The sequence below is a fragment of the Aquarana catesbeiana genome, linkage group LG02, assembly GCF_042186555.1.
Source record: "Aquarana catesbeiana isolate 2022-GZ linkage group LG02, ASM4218655v1, whole genome shotgun sequence".
NCBI classification, from domain to species: domain Eukaryota; kingdom Metazoa; phylum Chordata; class Amphibia; order Anura; family Ranidae; genus Aquarana; species Aquarana catesbeiana.
Genome location: NC_133325.1, coordinates 583,419,750 through 583,441,305, shown reverse-complemented (window position 1 = coordinate 583,441,305; position 21,556 = coordinate 583,419,750). Strand labels below are relative to the sequence as shown.

At 41.2% G+C, this 21,556-nt stretch overlaps 1 protein-coding gene across 2 annotated transcripts in view; it reads right to left on the bottom strand.

Annotated features, from left to right (window-relative positions):
- The window catches only part of PHACTR4 (phosphatase and actin regulator 4), a 163,753-nt gene that overhangs the window by 118,355 nt on the left and 23,842 nt on the right, over positions 1 to 21,556 (bottom strand). For both annotated transcript variants that reach the window (XM_073616195.1, XM_073616196.1), the window contains exon 2: positions 4,316 to 4,467. The gene's annotated coding sequence lies outside the window, so the exon portion shown is untranslated. The remainder of the gene's footprint in view (positions 1 to 4,315; positions 4,468 to 21,556) is intronic.

Genomic DNA, 21,556 nt, shown 5'->3' with positions numbered 1-21,556 from the left:
TATGGAGGGGACAGAAGCAACAGTTTGAACAGCAGAGGAGTGGTATGTGATGTGCTGGGTATGATGGAATGCATGGTGCATTCAGGGCCAGTCACAGAGCCGGAGTCCACGGCCCCGGAAGGAAGACAGGCGAAGATAGATGCGGCCTGCAGCGGGGACGACGCGGGTTTCGTTTGCAGGCAAGTGTCATATAATGTGCTAGCATGCAATGCATACTAGCACATTATGCCTTTACTTTGCAGAGAGGGGGGGGGGGGGGGGATGGGGGAAGAAAAACCCACCAGGGTTTATGTCCGCTTTATTGATCAGAATCCCAAAACTATGCCTCTCGCACGTGTACAGATAGAGATAGCGGCGCTAATATAAATTGTGTAAAATAATGGGTCAGAGCAGCAGAATGCCTATGACCCTCTACTTAAACATAAAAATAATAATAATAATAGTGTCATGAAAAAAATTATTTTTATCATGAAAAAAAATTTAACACCCAGTGAAAAGTGTCACTATAAATAATAATTTACAAGAAATGAATGATTAAGCTCAACAGTTGTTTTTCAATCTTCTTGTGTGAAAAATCTTCTACTCTTCCACCACACCACTGCGATAGTGACACCACTCCCTCTGAAGAGCGCACTCACCAGATTGTATAGCCTCCCACTCTCGTGTTCGGAAAAACAGCAATTGAACCACACCTAGGTTGCATGTGATGAACCCTGAATCCAATCAAGCCAGCTCCATATGTGAAAAAATTAATAAAGTGCTCCACATAGCGTGATACCATTTTGACAGATTTATTAAAATCACTTCAAACACACTTCAATGGCTACACTCACTTTTAAACTGAAACATAAAAGCCTTTAAAAAAAAAAAAAAATCCACAGCAAGCACAGCAATGCCAATTTGGGCATGGTTACACGGCATTCCATCGCACTGACATTAGATGCCACTGTCTGAGGAGGACTACACCGATCGGATGGCTGGGTCTTAGAAGTTTGGGTGAGAGATACACCAGTTTACACTTCGGGTCCGCTGTGACCGCGGTGCACCGTTGGATCACTGATCCTGTTGCTTGCTGTGGATTTTTTTAAAGGCTTTTATGTTTCAGTTTAAAAGTGAGTGTAACCATTGAAGTGTGTTTAAAGTGATTTTAATAAATCTGTCAAAATGGTATCACCCTATGTGGAGCACTTTATTCATTTTTTCACATATGGAGCTGGCTTGATTGGATTCAGGGTTCATCACATGCAACCTAGGTGTGGTTCAATTGCTGTTTTGCTGAACACGAGAGTGGGAGGCTATACAATCTGGTGAGTGCGCTCTTCAGAAGGAGTGCTGTCACTATCACGGTGGTGTGGTGGAAGAGAAGAAGATTGAAAAACAACTGTTGAGCTTGATCATTCATTTCTTGTAATTTATTATTTATAGTGACACATTTCACTAGGTGTTAAAGAAATGTTTTTTCATGATAAAAATAATTTTTTTCATGACACTATTATTATTATTTTTATGTTTAAGTAGAGGGTCATAGGCATTATGCTGCTCTGACCCATTATTTTACACAATTTATATTAGCGCCGCTATCTCTATCTGTACACGTGTGAGAGGTATAGTTTTGGGATTCTGATCAATTTACGTATTTATTTAAGTGGCAGCTTTTTTCACTGTACACTGTGTATGTACACACATTTTGTATTCATTTACACATCTTTTATACAGCTTTGCACTTTTCTTTGGCGCAGTGGAGTAAGAGAGATTCAGGGGCAGTTTATTTGTATATCTCTTGCTACAAACCTATGTCCTCTTTAAGCTGCAGAAGCAACTCTGAATCTAGCTAAAACTCACCATAGAAACTAAATTAAGATTTGTAGATGCAAGCTCTGCTACAATGTTGAAGGACTACTGGAAACAATACAACGGAAACAATATGTCTAGCTAGCTTATCCTTTTACCTTAGAAGATTTGCAAAAAAGGGGTCGCGATTAAGAGACCATATATCAGAGACAGGGATGTTTAGCGGTTTCAATAAACATGTGCGATTTATCATAGAATCTTAATTTTATTGCACAGAGACTTTGAAATATCACATACAGTTGGTAAAATTTTTAACCACTTGAACTCCAGAAGGTTTTACCCCCTTCATGACCAGGCCATGTTTTGCTATACAGCACTGCGTTACTTTAACTGGCAAATGCTCGGTCATGCAACAACGTACGCATCTAAAATTTATATAATTATATATATAATTTTTCCACATAAATAGAGCTTTCATATGTGGTATTTCATCACCACTGGGTTATTTTTTTATATACATGAAAAAAAAAAAAAAAGACCAAAAATTTTGAAGAAATAAAAAAAAACAAAAGAGATAAATTTTCTACTTTGTTATAAAACACATTCAATAAAAATCACATTTCTTCACAAATGTGGGACGAAATGTATTCTGTTACATGTGTTTGGTAAAAAAAAAATCCCAATAAGTGTATATTAATTGCTTTGTGTTATAAATGTGACAATACAAATATAACCAATTTAGTAAGGCGAAAGTTATAACATCTACAGACTATGGTATATAATGTATGTATATGTATATATATATATATATATATATATAAAAATTATCAATCCTATTGTACTGACAGGCTAACTTTTTTAGTATATAGTACAAATACCCCCTAAATTACCCCTTTTGGGAAAGTAGACAGTCCAAAGTCTTTAGTAAGGGGCATGGTGAGTTTTTTGAAGTTGTAATTTTTTGGAAAATGAAGAAATTAACCGCTTGCCGACCGCCACACACAGATGTACGTTGGCAGAATGGCACAGGCGGGCAAATGGGCGTACAGGTATGTCCCTTTGAATTTGCTGCCTTGCGGGAGCGCGCCCACGGGTCCCGGGAACCTGATGTGCTCCAGTGGCCCCGCAATTACGGTATGGAGAAGTAGAACGGGGAGATGCCTATGTAAACAAGGCATTTCCCCATTCTGCCTTGTGTCATGACAGATCTATACCTCCCTGTGATCAGAAGCAGTGATCGCTGTCATGTCCTAGATAGCCCCCCCCACAGTTAGAATCACTCCCTAGGACAAACTTAACCTTTCATCGCCCCCTAGTGGTTAACCCCTTCCCTGCCAGTGTCATTTACACAGTAATCAATGCATTTTAATAGCACTGATCGCTGTATAAATGACAGTGGTCCCAAAATAGTGTCAAAAGTGTCCGATGTGTCCGCCATAATGTCGCAGTCACGATAAAAATCGCAGATCACCGCCATTACTAAAAAAAAAAAAAAAAAAAAAAAAAATGAATAAAAATGCCATAAAACTATCCCCTATTTTGTAGACGCTATAACTTTTGCGCAAACCAATCAATATACACTTATTGCAATTTTTATTTTTTTACCAAAAATATGTAGAAGCGGAGGAAAAAATAGTTTTTTTTATATATTTTTGGGGGATATTTATTATTGCAAAAAGTAAAAAATATTGCGTTTTTTTTTTCCAAAATTGTCGCTCTTTTTTGTTTTATAGCGCAAAGAATTAAAACCGCAGAGGTGATCAAATACCACCAAAAGAAAGCTCTATTTGTGGGAAAAAAAAGACATCAATTTTGTTTGGGTACAACGTCACGCGATTGTGCAATTGTCAGTTAAAGTGACAGTGCCCAATCGCAAAAAGTGCTCTGGTCAGAAAGGGGGGGGGGGGGGGGTAAAATCTTCTAGGGCTGAAGTGGTTAAATAAAAATATATATATTTTTTTTTCCCCACAAAAATTTTTTTTTTTTTTTTTTTTACATACGGTCAAAAATTCAGTGCATAATTATCAGATGACTCATGTGGCAGTGATCAGGGATACTTACTGATAACAAATGTACAATTTGCGCCATATGCCCGCTATCAAAAGGTATGGGTCCCTAGTTAAATCTGCCTGGCTATGCATTTTACATGTACTACTTATCCATTCTTATGGAATGTGTGCTTTACTGACAGCAAAAGACACCAGCCCAAACCAGATGGTTTGACAGTTTGGTTGAAAGCATAACAGATGTGATAGTTAGCCTTCCCGGCATGCCAGGAATGTAACTTTTTTTGAAACTGTTAAAATCGATGAGTTTACCTCCACTTTTATATACCGCACCAGCACCAAACCAAAACGTAAGAGATGTGATTGTAGCCTTGGGGCACAATCACATTTCTATGCTTATACAGTAATAGAATCTCTGCACATGAAATAAACATGAAAACATGAAACAGCACACCAGCAAAAAATATGAAAGCCACATCAAAATGTAAAGGGTATAATGAATCAAAATGTATACTTACTGAAAAGACACTATAGTTTTCCTTTATGATGCTAAAAGAACATAGTCAACGTCAGTAATAAGAGTCGACAGACCACCAAGAATACTCTAAATTTGTGATGCCCAAATGGCAGCCTTCAGGTTTTCAAGTGTTGCTAATGATGTTAGATGAGCCTGGAGGAGAAAAAAAAAGCAACAAAAACCATTATAATAATAATTTGCACTACAAAGTTAAAAACTTCTAATGACAATGTGTTATGCAGGCACCAGCAGGGAAACCTCTTCCAAGATGCTATCAGTGCTACTATTTTACCTGTCTACCCATTTCTTCTTTAGAGCTTGGAGCCTACAGCATTCTCTGTAGGCTCCATTCTCTGTGGACACATTTCCTACCAGATAACAGGAAAGTGATTCCAACATGGAAAGTTACTAGTTAATAACAGTTAAACAGTTCAGCCGCACTTATCCACTGTGAAAAAAAAAATTCAATAAATAATTAGTGCAAATTACCTAATATAGTATAGCAGTGTGTGATCATCATTCAACCCACAAGGTGCTAAAAATTTACAAGAAAAAAAAATCATAAACAGAAGCCTGCCCACACATGGTTCGAATCTCAGACAGTTCCTGCTGAACCGACCAAGATTCGAACAGTGTGTGGGCCGGTTGAACGTACCAAGTTGATCGATCGATACACTTGGCTACAACCAGCCTTCCAGGATTCACTTGCAATTATCGCTAGCGGCTGCTATAGCCGCTACCAATAATCACTGTACTCCGCCCACCCCTGCCGGTAGCAGACAATTGCTCGGCAGGAGGAATTCCTCTGTCAGCACTGTCTGTGTTGATGGGGGATCATGCAAATTTCTTTCCTGCAAGAAAGAAATTTGCACCGTCTATGGCCTGCCTAAGGTGTAGGATAGGACACCTGCTAGATGCGCTGAATCAGATTCCCCATGAGTGTTTTTACATATATCAAATTGGGTGGATCATGTTACTTTTCTCAGTGTGTGTGCAGCCATGGCCGAAGGTTTTGAGAATTACACAAATATTAAATATTTCACAAAGTCTGCTGCCTCCGTTTTTATGATAGCAACTTGTATATACTTCAGAATGTTATAAAGAGTGATCAGATGAATTGTAAACAATTGCAAAGTCCCTCTTTGCCATGAAAATGAACCTAATCCCATAAACATTTCCACTGCATTTGTAAAGAAGTCTTCAGGGGGCCCAAAAAACTCCAGCAAGCGCCAGGACCACCTCCTACAGTTGATTCAGCTGCAGGATCGGGGCACCACCACTGCAGAGCATGCTCAGGAATAACATCAGGCAGGTGTGAGTACATCTGCACGCACAGCAAGGTGAAGACTTTTGGGAGGATGGCCTGGTGTCAAGAAGGACAGCAAAGAAGCCACTTCTCTCCAGGAAAAACATCAGGAACAGACTGATATTCTGCATAAGGTACAGGGATTGAACTGCTGAGGACTGGGGTAAAGTCATTTTCTCAGATCCTCTTTCCCCTAGTTTGGGGCATCCGTAAAAAACCTTGTCCAGAGAAGAAAAGGCGAGCGCTACCATTAGTCCTGTTTCATGCCAACAGTAAAGCAACCTGAGACTATTCATGTGTGGGGTTGCTTCTCAGCTAAGGGAGTAGGCTAATTTTGCCTAAGAACACAACCTTGAATAAAGAATGGTATAAAAACATCCCCTGAGAGCAACTTCTCCCAACCATCCAAGAACAGTTTGGTGATGAACAATGCCTTTTCCAGCATGGCATGGCAAGGTGCGCTAAGGCAAAAGTGACAACCAACTGGCTTGGGGAACAAAACATCAAAACTTTGGGTCCATGGCCAGGAAACACCACAGATCTTAATCCCATTGAGAACTTGTGGTCAACCTTCAAGAGGCAGGTGAAAATTGTGACAAACGCCAAGCATTGATTATGCAGGAATGGGCCACCATCAGTCAGGATGTGGCCCAGAAGTTGATTAACAGTATGCCAAGGCGAATTGTAGAGGTCTTGAAAAAGAAGGGTCAACACTGCAAATATTAACTCTTTTGCATAAATTGTATGTAATTGTAAATAAAAGCCTTTGACACTAAGCCCTCATGCACACAGGCTGTTAAAAAAACGTTATGAAAACGCCAGTATCTTTGCAGTGATTTTTTTTAACTTTTTTCAGCGTTTTTCAGCGTTTTTTGCAATAGCGTTTTTTAGCTTTTTGAGCGTTTGAGCGTTTTTCCGCGTTAGCGTTTTTAAGCGTTTTTTTTTTTTCAATTTTTTTTTTTTTCAATGGATCAAAAACGCTAAAAAACGTTGGTGAATGACGTTTTTGAGCGTTTTTCAGCGTTAGAGCGTTTTTACAGCTGAAAAACGTCTCTCAGAACCCACTGGTCCTGGGTTTTTTTTACAGCTTAAAAACGCCTATGCCACTTGCAGCTCAAAAACGCCTAGGTGGGCATGAAGCCATAGACTAACATAGACAGGCCTTTTTAAGCTGCAAAAAAAGCTCAAAAAAGCAGCTGTAAAAACGTCCGTGTGCATGAGGACTTATGAAATGCTTGTAATTATACTTCAGTGTACCATAGTAACATCTGACAAAAAGATCTAAAAACATGGAAGCAGCAACCTTTGTGGAAATTAAAGTCAATGTGCATAACTATTCACCCCCTAAAGCCAATACTTTGTAGAGCCACCTTCTGCGGCTATCACAACTCCAAGTCACTTTGGATAAGTCTCTTTGAGCTTGCCACATCTTACCACTGGGATTTTTGCCCATTCCTCCTTGCAAAACTGCTTCAGCTCCTTCAAGTTGGATGGTTTGCTTGTGAACAGCAATCTTTAAGTCCGACCACAGATTTTCTATTGGATTGAGGTCTGGACTTTGACTAGACCATTCCAACACATTTATATGTTTCCCCTTAAACCACTCAAGTGTTGCTTTAGCAGTGTGTTTGGGGTCATTGTTCTGCTGGAAGGTGAACCTCCGTCCTAGCCTCAAATCACACACAGAGTGGTACAGGTTTTGCTCAAGAATATCTCTGTATCCATCTTTCCCTCAACCCTGACCAGTTTCCCAGTCCCGACTGCTGAAAAACATCCCCACAGCATGATGCTGCCGCCACCATGTTTCACTGTAGGGATGGTGTTCTTTGGGTGATGTGATGTGTTGGGTTTGCGCCAGACATAGCATTTTCTTTGATGGCCAAAAAGTTCAATTTTAGCCTCATCAGACCAGAGCACCTTCCTCCATACATTTTGAGAGTCCCCACATGCCTATTTGGAAACTCAAAACGTGCCATTTTGTTTTTTGCTGAAAGTAGTGGCTTTCTTCTGGCCACTCTGCCATAAAGCCCAACTCTATGGAGCGTACGGCTTATTGTCGTCCTACGTACAGATACTCCAGTCTCTGCTGTGGAACTCTGCAGCTCCTCCAGGGTTACCTTAGGTCTCTGTGCTGCCTCTCTGATTAATGCCCCCCTTGCCTGGTCCGTGAGTTTTGGTGCGTGGCCTTTTCTTGGCAGGTTAGCTGTTGTGCCATGTTTATTCCATTTGGTTATGATAGATTTGATGGTGCTCCTAGGTATCATCAAAGATTTGGATATTTTTTTTTTTTATAACCTAAACCTGACTTGTACTTCTCAACAACATTGTCCCTTACTTGTTTGGAGAGTTCCTTGGTCTTCATGGAGTTTGGTTAGTGGTGCCTCTTGCTTAGGTGTTGCAGCCTCTGGGGCCTTTCAAAAAGCTGTGTATATGTAAAGACAGATCATGTGACACTTAGATTGCACACAGGTGGACATCATTTTACTAATTATGTGACTTCTGAAGGTAATTGGTTGCACCAGAGCTTTTTATGGGCTTCATAACAAAGGGGGTGAATACATACGCACATGCCAATTATCAGTTTTTTATTTCTGAAAAACAGTTTTATGTATATATTTTTCTAATTTGACTACACCAGATTAGACTATTGTTTTCTGATCCATCACATATAATTCAGATTAAAAAAAACATTGAACTAAAGGCTGTAATGTAACAAAATAAGTAAAAAGCCAAGGGGGGTGAATACTTTTGCAAGGCAATGTATTGTGCCCGAGATCAAGGGGATCTCATCCATATACTTTGGAGATGCCCCAAACCATTTCATCACTGGAAGGATGTTTTAGATATGATATCACAAGCGTTTCTGTTCCAGCTCCCAAGAGACCCCATTGTTTGTTTATTGCTTGCATTAGAGGAAGAATCCCTTACTCCACATGCCCATGTTGAGGTTTTACGCTTATTGTACGTTGCTCGTAAACTGATTGCCGATATTGAATTGTTCCTCGTGTGCCTACCAAGAAACCATGGGTGGAAAAGGTGAACAACATGCTGATACGTGAAAAAATTAACATATCAGCACAGAAATGTCCCACGTAAATTTTACTTGCCAACCTTTGCTAGACGCGCTGGGCTTAGCACCGCATCAGCTGGTAATGGGCAGACCTCTCCAGGGATAAGCCCCCGTTGGGGATTATGGGGATTTTGTGATTGACTCGTTCAGTTGTTGGCGCTCTATTTTTTTTCTTTTTTCTGCCTTAGATGGCATGTTCCCCTTTTTTGTGAGATCCTGGTATTGTTTTCTTTAAGTTACTGCCTTGCATACAACCCTATCACTTTAATGTGGTTTACTATCCATTGTATCAAATATCTATGTTCTTGCTTTGTAGGATATTAAGTGCCTTTGTTGATGTCTAAATATTTGCTTAAATGTATCTGTTAGTTTATACAATAAACTTTTTTTTCAGAAAAAAAACTAACACCACACTGGCAGGGGTAATTAAAATGATCAGCTTTAATTTATTCATGCAAAATCTTTATTAGAAAAAAAAAAAAAAAAAAAAAAAAAAAAAAAACTGTTCGCTGTAACGTATTATAAAGTATGAGCTGGGATTTGGCTTCAGTCTGCTAATATATTTGCCACTATCCCCCCAGACTGACAATAGTGCTGTGTCTCCTGTGCGCATTCATCCAGAGTTGTGCTACACTAATAAAAGGAGGTTACTGGCCAGATCACCAGGTGAAAACAGAGGGGAAAAAGCCAAAGAAAAGAAAACTGATGCAGCCACCACATCTAAGGATTGGTAAGCTGCAGTATATTCAATTATTTCTTTTGGGTTTAATGCTGATTCAACCACTTAAAGGGCAAGTTCATCTTTACAGAAAAATCTGTAAGGTGAACTTACACAGGACACCCCCCCCAAGTCCTGCTGACCTGGAGTGCAGCAATCACCCGCTAGGAGACATCAGATCACCACCTCATCTGTCCGGAGCTTAAAAATCCCCCACAGCTTAATCTCCAAAACGTAGAGTATCTCACAAAAGTGAGTACACCTTCACATTTTTGTAAATATTTTATTGTCTCTTTTCATGTGACAACACTGAAGAAAGGATACTTCCCCACAATGTAAAGTAGTGAGTGTACAGCTTGTATAACAGTGTACATTTGCTGTCCCCCTCAAAATAACTCACACAGCTGACCCCCCCCCCCCAACCCTTCAACCTCAGCATCAATGCTGGCAGCACTCATACGTCTATTTCCCAAAGACAACCTCTGGATATGACGCGGAGAACGTGCACTCAACTTGTTTGGGCGACCATAGCGAGGCATGTTGTGAGTGGAACCTGTCCTGTTATACCGCTGTATTCTGGGGGATTCTATGTATTCTATGGGGAACAGGTGTATGCACACCTGTTCCCCATTCACACCCAAGACCTTTTAACACTAACAATTGGGGAGAGAAAATGGCTAATTGGGCCAAATTCTGACATTTTCACTTAGGGGTGTACACACATTTGTTGCCAGCGGTTCACACATTAATGGCTGTGTGTTGAGTTATATTGAGGGGACAGCAAATTTCCACTGTTATACAAGCTGTACACTCACTACTTTACATTGTAGCAAAGTGTCATTTCTTCAGTGTTGTCACATGAAGATATAATAAAATATTTACAAAAATGAGGGGTGTACTCACTTTTGTGAGATACTGTACCTCGTAAGGAGGTACGTTAAGGAGCATTCTAATTGGTTAGTGCCATCACATGGGCGGCGCCGGCCAATCAGAAAATGCGTAGCCCATCCTGTCACTGCAGGCGAAGAGAACAGAAAGCCGTGGGGATTTTAAATCCCGGACCGGTACAGCAGCGATACAATCTGTTAGTGCGGGACCGGGTGCAATGGGAAGGGGGTGCAGTGTAAGTTCTCCTTACAGATTTCCTTACAGAAAAGTGAACTTACACTTTAAAATGGATGTAAACCCACTCTCATCCTTTCTAAACTACTGCCATAGTGCTGATCTATAAGCATATACATGCCTCTTGCATGTATCCTTACCTGTCAAACGTCTCCCCTCTGTCTGTTATGAGACCCGAAAAACTACAGATTCTGTGGGTGGGTCTGTTGTCTGGAGCTCGGTGGGTGGAGTCATGATGTCCATAGACTCCCCGCCCACCTCTACACTCCCCTTGTCAACATGCATTTTCTCCTGTGTATTTCTTACACTGAACTGCTATGATCACTAACATCCAGTCAAAACCCAGAAAGGTCACCACATGACCAATCATGCTAAGGTGTGGAGCAGCCAATCCTGGGAGAACTGGAGAAGAAAGGAGGGGGGATGGGAAGTACACAGAATGCCTCTCAGGCTCCCGCGTGAGATAAGGAAATCACCTGTCACTCACAACAAGGGGGAAGAACTGACTACTATTTCTCTGTGTCAGTTTTTATCTTACTTAAAAAAGATAAGAGGATTGCTTAGAGCTGGATTAACTCTTCGGGGCACAGATGACATGAAATCCTATACTGTACAAGGTGTAAACCTTAAAAAAAAAAAAAAAAATCCGGGTTTACATCCACTTTAACCACCGAGCCTCTTTCTGAGATTTGTTGTTTAAGTTAAAAACAGTTTTTTTTTGCTAGAAAATTACTTAGAACCCCCAAACATCATACTTTTTTTTCGAACACCCTAGAGAATAAAATGGCGGTTGTTGCAATACTTTATCACACCGTATTTGCGCAGCGGTCTTACAAGCGCACTTTTTTTAATTAAAAAATAAGACAACAGTAAAGTTAGCACAATTTTTTTTTATATTGTGAAAGATAAATGTTACACAGAGTAAATTGATACTCAACACGTCACGCTTCAAAACTGCGCCCACTCATGGAATGGCGGCAAACTTTTACCCTTAAAAATCTCCATAGGCGACGTTTAAAAGAAAAATTTTACAGCTTGCATGTTTTAAGTTACAGGAGGAGGTCTAGGGTAGGGCTGCAACTAACGATTATTTTCATAATCGATTAGTCGGCCGATTATTGTTTCGATGAATCGATTAATTGGATAATAACCTTAAAAAAAGTGTGCCCTGCTCCCACGTAATGTGCCCTGCTCCCACGTAATGTGCCCTGCCTCCATGTAAAAGTTTACTTTAAATGAAATAGTAATGCCTTCTATTACCTCCAGTCTATCAGCCTCCACCTTCTCTGGGTTCAGATGCTGATCTTCCCTGCACAGTCTTTAAAGTCATTTTTTAAAAAAAACAAACATGGTATACTTATCTGCTCTGTGTAATGGTTTTGCACAGAGCAGCCCCGATTCTTCTCTTCTGGGGTCCCCCACCAATGCCTCTGGCTCCTCCTGCCTTTAGAGTGCCCCAATAGCAAGCTGCAAATTATAGTATAGCGTGCCTCTATAGCAAGGTAAAAAAACTTCTGCTTTTAGACCCACTCACTTCCTGCCCAGGACTACATGTTCCATGAGGCATTGCTCCTCACACATTCACAAGTTCTCAGGCACTTCCTGACATGTATGGATGGTGTACTGAGCTATATGTGTGCTGCACTGTATTTCCTGATATGTAAACAAATAATGCATTCTGTATGCAGGCCAAATAATCGGCTGGCCGATTAATCGATTATGAAAATAGTTGACAACTATTTTCATAATCGATTAGTTGTCGATTAATCGATTAGTTGTCGATTAATCGATTAGTTGTCGATTAATCGATTAGTTGTTTCAGCCCTAGTCTAGGGCTAGAATTATTGCTCCCGCTCTACCGATCGCAGCGATACCTCACATGTGTGGTTTGACCGCCGTTTTCATATGCGGGCGCTAGTCACATATGCGTTCGCTTCTGCACGCGTGCTCGTCGGGACGGGGTGCGTTTAAAAAAAATAATTAATTTTTTTTCTTATTTATTTTACTTTTTTTTTTTTTTTTTTTTTTTTTACACTTTTACACTGTTTTTAACAAAAAAAAAAAAAAAAAGAAAATGTGTCAAATTTATTCCTATTACAAGGAATGTAAACATCCCTTGTATTAGAAAAAAGCATGGCAGGACCCCTTAGAGCCCATTCACACAGGGGCAACATGACTTCTAGCGCGACTTTGGGAGGCAACTTGGACACGACTTGAGTATGAATCACAGCGCGACTTGGGCAACTTGCAACACAACTTGAAGTCGCCTTCAGGACAGGGAACTTTACAAGTGGCCAATCAGAGCTTATTAGCTGTGTGTGAGAAAGAGGGGGCTGGCTGTTTAGTGGAGTAAATTACTTTCTGTTTCCTGTAAAGTTGCCTCAGTATGAACGGTGATCAGACCTGGAGGCGACTTCCATTGAAATCAATGGGTACAAGTCGCCTAGAAGTCGGATTGAAGTAGTACAGGAACTTTTTCTGAAGTCGGAGCGACTGCAGTAGTGTGCATTAAGACGGATCCATTCACTTACATTGACTTTTTTCATGTAGTGCTACTTGAGGCGACTAGGGGTGACTTGGGGCGACTTGAAGTCGGATCCAAAGTTGCCCCTGTGTGAATGGGCTCTTAAATATGAGATCTGGGGTCAAAAAGACCTCAGATCTCATATTTACATTAAAAAAAAAAAACGTTGTCATTTAAAAAATATGAAAAGTAAAATTGGCCCTTTAAGAGCTATGGGTGGAAGTGACGTTTTGAGGTTGCTTCCTCCCTGCAGTGATATGGAGACGGATGGGGGCCATCTTCCCTTCACTCGTACCGGATCGGAGCGGGACCCTCTCCCGCCGCCGATAAAAGTGTTCTTGCGGCGAATCCGCCACAGAGACCACTTTTATCTTAAACTGGACCTCCCGCTAAAGACGAGGATACCAGGGTTATGGCAGCTAGCTGCTGCTATAACAATGATATTCTCCTTCAAAGTACCGGCGTATAATGACGATGGGCAGCCCGGAAGTGGTTAAGGACCGCCCACCGCATATATACTGCGGCAGGGCAGCTCTATTGCACGAAACAAACCTGCACGTTACTTCATTCAATAGATAGTGTGGGCGCGCACCCGATGCACATGTCTGCCAGCCACCCACGATCGCTTCAGAGAGGCAAAATGGGGATCTGCCTATGTAAGATCCCCTATGTAGATCCCCGTTCTGACAGGGGAGAACATGGAGATGGCCTGTTCCTAGTAATCAGGAACAGCGATATCTGTGTTGCCAGTGTCATTTACACAGTGATCAGTGCATTTTTTTTTAGCACTGATCACTGTATTGGTGTCACTGGTCTCCAAAAAGTGTCACTTGCAATGTCGCAGTCCTGCAAAAAAAAAAAAAAAAAAAAATCGCTGATGCTCTCGATTACGAGTAAAAACAATAAAAAATATTAAAAGTCCATAAATCAGTCCCGTAGTTTGTAGAAGCTATAACTTTTGCGCAAACCAATCATTATATGCTCATTGGGATTTTTTTACCAAAAATATGTAGCAGAATACATATTGGCCTAAATTGATAAAGAAATGGGTTTACATTTTTTTTGGATATGTATTATAGCAGAAAGTAGAAGTAGTAGTAATAGTTTTTTTTTTTTTTTTCAAAATTGTCGGTCTTCTTTTGTTAATAGTGCAAAAAATGAAAACCGCAGAGATGATCAAATACCACCAAAAGAAAGTTCTATTTGTGGGAAAAAAGGATATCAATTTTGTTTGGGTACAGCGTCGCACAACCGCGCATTTGTCAGTTGAAATAACGCAGTGCCGTATCGCAAAAAATGGCCTTGTGATTAAGAGGGTAAAACCTTCCGGGGTGAAGTGGTTAGCGCAACACCACTTTTGTTGAGAAAGAAACCTTGCCCTGGGTGATCTATGTACATTGCATAGATTATAACAAACTTTGTTGCAGATTCCTACCTTTTGTTATTCTAAAGAAATCCCTGTGCTCTGTGCCCCTGTGGGAAAATGAACCTAATGCAGTGTTTCTCAAACTTTGTCTTGCGGCGCAACAAAGAGATCTAAAAATTTTCACGTCACCCCTGAAAACATTTAACAATTTTTGTGGTGAAGAACACAGATAGAGATGATAGAGATGATAGAAACGATAGAGATAGGGATAATAGTGATGATAGAGAGACACACACATATAGACATATACCGTATACACACACACATTTGATTTTAAATTTAATGTGAAGGATGTGCCTGCTTTCGTGAGCAAATTGGATTAAAGTGAGGCTCCAAATCGACAAACAAGTGCGCCTTTCATCGATTTTAAGAAGTCTCACTCTCTATTTCAATTTGATTTCAGTCGTAAGGGGGAAAAAAAAAAAAAAAAAAAAAAAGAGGATACACCTGGGCTGCCAGTCCAAGTGTTGAAGCAGACTCTTAAGTTAACACTGTAGTGTAGACAAAAGAGAAAAGGAAACAGGCGCCTCTAAGTCTAAGTGAAGGATCTCACAACATTTATTAAAAGAATCAGATATCCACTCACATGAGCGAGGAAGTATACAGGCACATCATAAACAGAAGGTGCCTTCCGTGGTGCAGGTGAAGTTGGTACAGGGATCGCGCTCACAGAGAGCTTGAGAAAGGAGCGTTGCGGCCTCTCTATTGACTACCGCGCATGCTCTGAAATGCATTGCCTCATTTCCTCACGGTGATCTACTTCCGGTGGGTGCTGCGTGTCATGCTGCGCTTCAACACTTGCAGACTGCCATCAAGTCCTCCCACCCTGGCCCGTGGATCTGACCGCTGTTACAGTCTTTGCTGACAGCTCCCCAAAATTTTTTTCAAAACTCCCACGGCACACAGTTTGAGAATCACTGATCTAATGGGAGGGAGGGGTTTTATAATTATCAATCAGCTGTGGCACCTGCCTAGCACTAATGAGAAAAGCTCCTGGGCCTTCATCCCTTTAGACGTGTTCCTATTGGGAGTTTCTCACCAAAAATAAAATTTTTGTTGCAGGGGATGCCCGAAATCTGACTTGTATCTAGTGCAGACTTCTAGGAAAAATCGGTGAGCCAATCACACAAGCCGGAAATCATATTTCTGGGGTGTGTTTAGTACACATTCTGTGTACAAAACACCTTCAGGTAGCCATATTGCATTTTTCTGAAAATTACAGCGGCTGCTGATTGAAAAGGAAAGGTCATTTTTCATAACATTGAATGACTTGTGTCGCAATTGTATACGCTATACTATTTTTTATTTGCTATTTTTTTTCCTCACAAAGGTGGAATTACCCTTTAACCACTTACCCACTGGGCACTTAAACCCCCTTCCTAACCAGATCAAATTTTCAGCTTTCGGTGCTCTAACATTTTGAATGACAAATTACTCAGTCATACAACACTGTACTCATATGACATTTTTGTCCTTTTTTCACACAAATAGAGCTTTCTTTTGGTGTTATTTAACCACTTCCCTACCCGCCTATAGTCAAATGACGTCCACAGATGGGATCTCCCATCCTGGGTGGACGTCATATGATGGCCTCGGGTTCCCGGCCGCCTAGGGGGCGCGCGCGCCCGCCGCGTTGCTCGGGACCCGATGCGTGTGCCCGGCGGCCGAGATGTCCGCCGGGCACCCGCGATTGCCGTTAACCGGGCCGGACCGTGAATCTGTGTGTGTAAACACACAGATCCACGTCCTGTCAGCTCTGAGGAGAGCGATCTGTGTTCCCAGAACAGCGGAACACTGATCGGTCTCCTCCCCTTGGAAGTCCCCGCCCCCTACAGTTAGAAGCATTCCCTAGGAAACACATTTAACCCCTTGTGTCCCCCTAGTGGTTAACCCCTTCACTGCCTGTCATATTTACACAGTAATCAATGCAATTTTATAGCATTGATCGCTGTATAAATGTGAATGGTCCCAAAATGTGTCAAAAGTGTCCGATGTGTCCGCCATAATCGCAGTCACGAAAAAAAAAAAATCGCGATCGCCACTATTAGTAAAAAAAATAAATATTTTTTTTTTAAAAATGACATAAATCTATCCCATATTTTATAGCCGCTATAACTTTTGCGCAAACCAATCAATATACGCTTATTGCGATTTTTTCTACCAAAAATATGTAGAAGAATACGTATCAGCCGAAACTGAGGAAAAAATTTATTTTTTTTTTTTTAAATTGGGATATTTATTATAGCAAAAAGTAAAAAATATTGTGTTTTTTTCAAAATTGTCGCTCTTCTTTTGTTGATAGCGCAAAAAATAAAAACCGCAGAGGTGATCAAATACCACCAAAAGAAAGCTCTATTTGTGGGGAAAAAAGGAGGTCAATTTTGTTTGGGTACAACGTCGCACGTCCGCGCAATTGTCGTTTAAAAGTGCGACAGCGCTGAAAACTAAAAATTGGTCTGGGAAGGAAGGGGGTGAAAAGGCCCGGTATTGAACCAGTTAATCACCGCTGGGTTTTCTATTTTTTGCGCTATAAAAGAAAAAAAGACCGAAAATTCTGTAAAAAAAAAAAAAGCATGTTATAAAATTTTGCAAATTAGTAATTTTTCTTCATATATTTTCGGCAAAATTTATACTGCTACATATCTTTGGTAAAAAATAACCCAAATCGGTGTATATTATTTGGTCTTTGTGAAAGTTATAGAGTCCACAAGCTATGGTGCCAATCTCTGAAAATTGATCACACCTGATGCACTGACGGCCTATCTCATTTCTTGAGAACCTAACAAGCCAGGGAAGTACAAATACCCCCCAAATGACCCCTTTTGGAAAGTAGACATTCCAAGGTATTTCGTTAGAGGCATGGTGAGTTTTTTGAAGTTGTAATTTTTTCCCACTATTCTTTGCAAAATCAAGGTTTTTTTTTTTTCTTTTCACAAAATTGTTATAATATTTCTCACACACGGCCCAGATACCACATGTGTGAGACTTTTGCACAGCGTGGCCACAGAGAGGCCCAACATGCAGAGAGCACCATCACGTGTTCTAGGGGCATAAGTTTCAAATCTAATTTGATTACCTATTACACTTTTGTGAGGCACTGTAGTGGCATGGATGAGAACGGCTGTGGCATGGATGAGCATGAATGGGGATGGATGAGCCATGGATGGGGATGGCTGAGTATGGATGGGATGACTGAGCATGAATGAGTATGGCCGAGTATGGCCGAGTATGGCCATGTACGGCCATGTATGGCTGAGTACAGATGGGTACGGCTGAGTACGCTGGGTATGGCCGAGTATGGATGGGATGGCTAAGCATGGATGGATGGATGGATGAGTATTCCAAGTATGCATGGATGGATGAGTATGCCGAGGATGGATGGCTAAGCATGGATGGATGGCTGAGTATGCTAAGTATGGATGGATGAGCAAGGATGGCTGAGTATGCCGAGCAAGGATGGCTGAGTATGCCGAGCAAGGATGGCTGAGTATGCCGAGCAAGGATGGCTGAGTATGCCGAGCAAGGATGGCTGAGTATGCCGAGCAAGGATGGCTGAGTATGCCGAGCAAGGATGGCTGAGTATGCCGAGCAAGGATGGCTGAGTATGCCGAGCAAGGATGGCTGAGTATGCCGAGCAAGGATGGCTGAGTATGCCGAGCAAGGATGGCTATGTGCTGGAATGGGCACATATCAGCGCTGTGGGCACTACACATCCAGCCCACAGCGCTGCTGCCACTGATCTCTCCCCTCGCACTGTACCGATCTGTACAGAGAGGGGAGATAGGAACCGGACGTGATGCCGGTTTGTTTACAAGTGATCGCTCCATCATTTCACGGAGCGATCACGTGGTAAACGGCCGATATCATCGGCCATTTACTGTGATCCGTGATGCACCGGGTCCTCTGGACCCGGCGGTCACGGATATTCCCGGGTGTGCGCGAGAGTGGGATTCTGGAAGGACGTCAATGTACGCCTTCCCAGAGTTATCGAGCCGCGCTGCAGCTGTCATTCGGCTATAGCGCAGTCAGCAAGCAGTTAAGTATACTTTTTAGCCAGTAGCAGATGATGTGAAATGCAGAAATTTGGATAAAAAGTCCAAAATAAAAACAGTTTCCTCCATAAACATTAATGGAATTGAAACTTGAAGTTTCATTTCTATTTATCCACGTAGACAGCTTAGTGGTTGAACAAACAGGAAGATTTGTATTAAAGTGCAAGTTCACTTTTACAGAAAAATCTGTAAGGTGAACTTACACAGGACCCCTTTCCTCACCCCGCCCCCCACCCCCCCATGTTCCGCTGACCTGCAGCACAGCGATCTCCCGCTCTGAGCCCTACTATCACCACCTCAAGGCTTTGAAATCCCTTCGCCATTCTCTACTTCTTCCCCGCTAACAGGACGGGCTACGCAGGATCTGACTGGTCGGCGCCACCCTTGTGATGGCACTGACCAATTAGAATGCTCCGAAACGTACCTTCTGACAGGGGACGTTTGGAGATTAAGCCGAGGGGATTTCTAAGCCCCGGTCCGGTGAGGCGGCGATAGCAGGGCTCAGAACGGGAGATCACTGAGCTGCAGGTCAACTGGACAGTGGGAGGTGAGGAGGGGGTCCTGTGTAAGTTCACCTTACAGATTTTTCTGTAAAGGTGAACTTACCCTTTAAAGATCAGCAACATTTTCCACATTAAGTCTACGTTGATAATTGCCTGCACCGCACTACCCCCCCCCCCCCCCATTTTTTTCTCTCAACTTTATTTTGAAGCATGTTACACTTCATTGCACTACAGTGAAGTGCGCTGTGCTGCTGCGCAGAAAAATGCAGAATTGTAGTGTGAACAGGGCACATAGAAATCAATTCTTTTCAATGTGCCCTAGCCCTGTGGGTGTCATTAACTTTGTATTGACACCCGCAGTGGTTAGCAGAGGGCAGTGTGAACTGCCTGCGAGGGAGATGTGATGCGGGAATCGGCACTAGAATCGCGCTGGTTCCCGCATCGCAATAGTGTGAACTCAGGCTAAAGCTGAACTCTATAAACAAATATTGTCTACATACATGCCCCTGTTGAAGACTTTTTAGTAGGGCCAGCATTTTTAGCTTCCCACCTTGCCATTTTTATTTTTATAGTCATTGTGATCACTTTTTATCTATGTATGGCGTTTTATTCCAATAAATCCCATTTTGGTTGACCTGCACCATGTGGAGTTCCCCTTTTTCTCTCTCCCATGTTTGAACGCTGATGATCATCCCTGGACCATACCCTCCTGGAATTGAGTATTGTGAGTGACAGTCTTCGAATCTCTGTCTGGGACCACCTTCCTCCTTGTGTCCATTGGTGTTCGTGACTCACAGGATACCATCCGGCTTGACATCATCATATCACGAGAGATCCTCTCTATGCCTTTTTGACGCACCGCCATATGGTATGTGCGTCCTACTGATCTGGTAAGGGTACCTACCTTCTCCTATTGAATATCTACACGCCTTTTGGTGTTCACCTTTTGATTGGAAATTGAGAAGAAAGCCCCTTATTATTTGATATCTCACATGTGGACTTACAATAATTAGAAGTTCATTTTGCTGTTTCATATTTCACTTATGGACATTTGTTCCTTTTTTTATATATATTTATATGTTTTCATTTCACTTTTTCACTTTTGCATTGGAATGTGTGCTTGACTGACATTTATATATCCACATATTGTATATTTGATATTTTTAGCGCTGCACTTATTTCTATTATTAAATACAAGAGGCATAAATAATTTTTCTGTAATTCTTGATGTGCTTTGTGCATTTCTTCCAGATCTGTGTAACAACCAAGTATGAAACTTTGTCTCTGCGCAGGAGCTTCCTGTAATAAAGACTGCTCACTGCTGCTCTATCTCCTTGTACAGGGTGAACGGTTTCATTTCTGCCCACCTCCCCTGTAGTTTTCTGCAGACAGCATGTAGTGGGTGTGGCCTGTTGAGTCCCTCCCACGGCTCTTCTGTCTGCACAGCACAGTCACGATGACGCTACTTCTTTTACAAGGTCACATCTGGGTTTGCTAAAATATAATATGGTGCACGCCACATGGACCTACATCCTTGGTGGCTATAAAGAAATAGAATTAAATTAAAGCTTTTGTGCCTGGAGTTCAGCTTTAAATAAGATTGTCCTTGATGTAATTATTACGACAATTCTGAAATTCAGATAGATAAAGACAAATGTATCACAAACTAAATGTATCAAACTATTTTTTTATAACTAAATTCAGACCCTATTGTTGCTGTGCTTTAATACATTTATGTTTCCGGTAATGTTCCTGAGCAAAACTCATTTTTCATGTACCGGGCTGTAAGGAGAGTTTTCCTTATTTTACATCAAGTTAGTATATTTTCAATACGTTAATGAAATTACCACCCACACGTTTTGAAATGAATGTTCTTGGACTACTAATGAGGACTTCTACTGTATGTTAATGGCCTAAAACGTAAAAAACATTCCAAAAAATGGGAGTTGTATAAACATACGAGAGTTATCTGAACTACTGAGGTTACACATTGTACTGCAAACCCTGTTCAGACATGTTTTCGGTGTACTCTGTTAATGCATGTTTCAGTGACTCTGCACTACTTGAAATTTGTTGGCATTCATAGATCGGGAAGAAAGTTGACACAGTTCCTAATGCTGATTCTAACTGATGTTCAATGAGTGACTATTGAAAAACTAAGAATGGTTGCGCTAGGTGTCAGAAAATAATCAAAAATAAAATACAGTAACTTTAAAGTGATAGCAGCACTAATGAAATACCCACATACATAGAATTGTTAAAAATTAAAGAACTAGTGTATCAATAATACAAAGACATAAATAAATTATGTGAAAATACATAAAACCAGTGCTAAAATAAAAATAAATACCATCATGTGAAGATTAAGTCATTCATAAATATCCAGATACAATACATTAACAAAGTGCTCAGTGCAAAAACAGTCCAACAAAGAATGCTTAGTGCAAACAGTTTATGAAATTGATAAGTGTGTTACCCAAATCCGATAATCCTGTGGGAATGTAACCCACTTCATACCCAG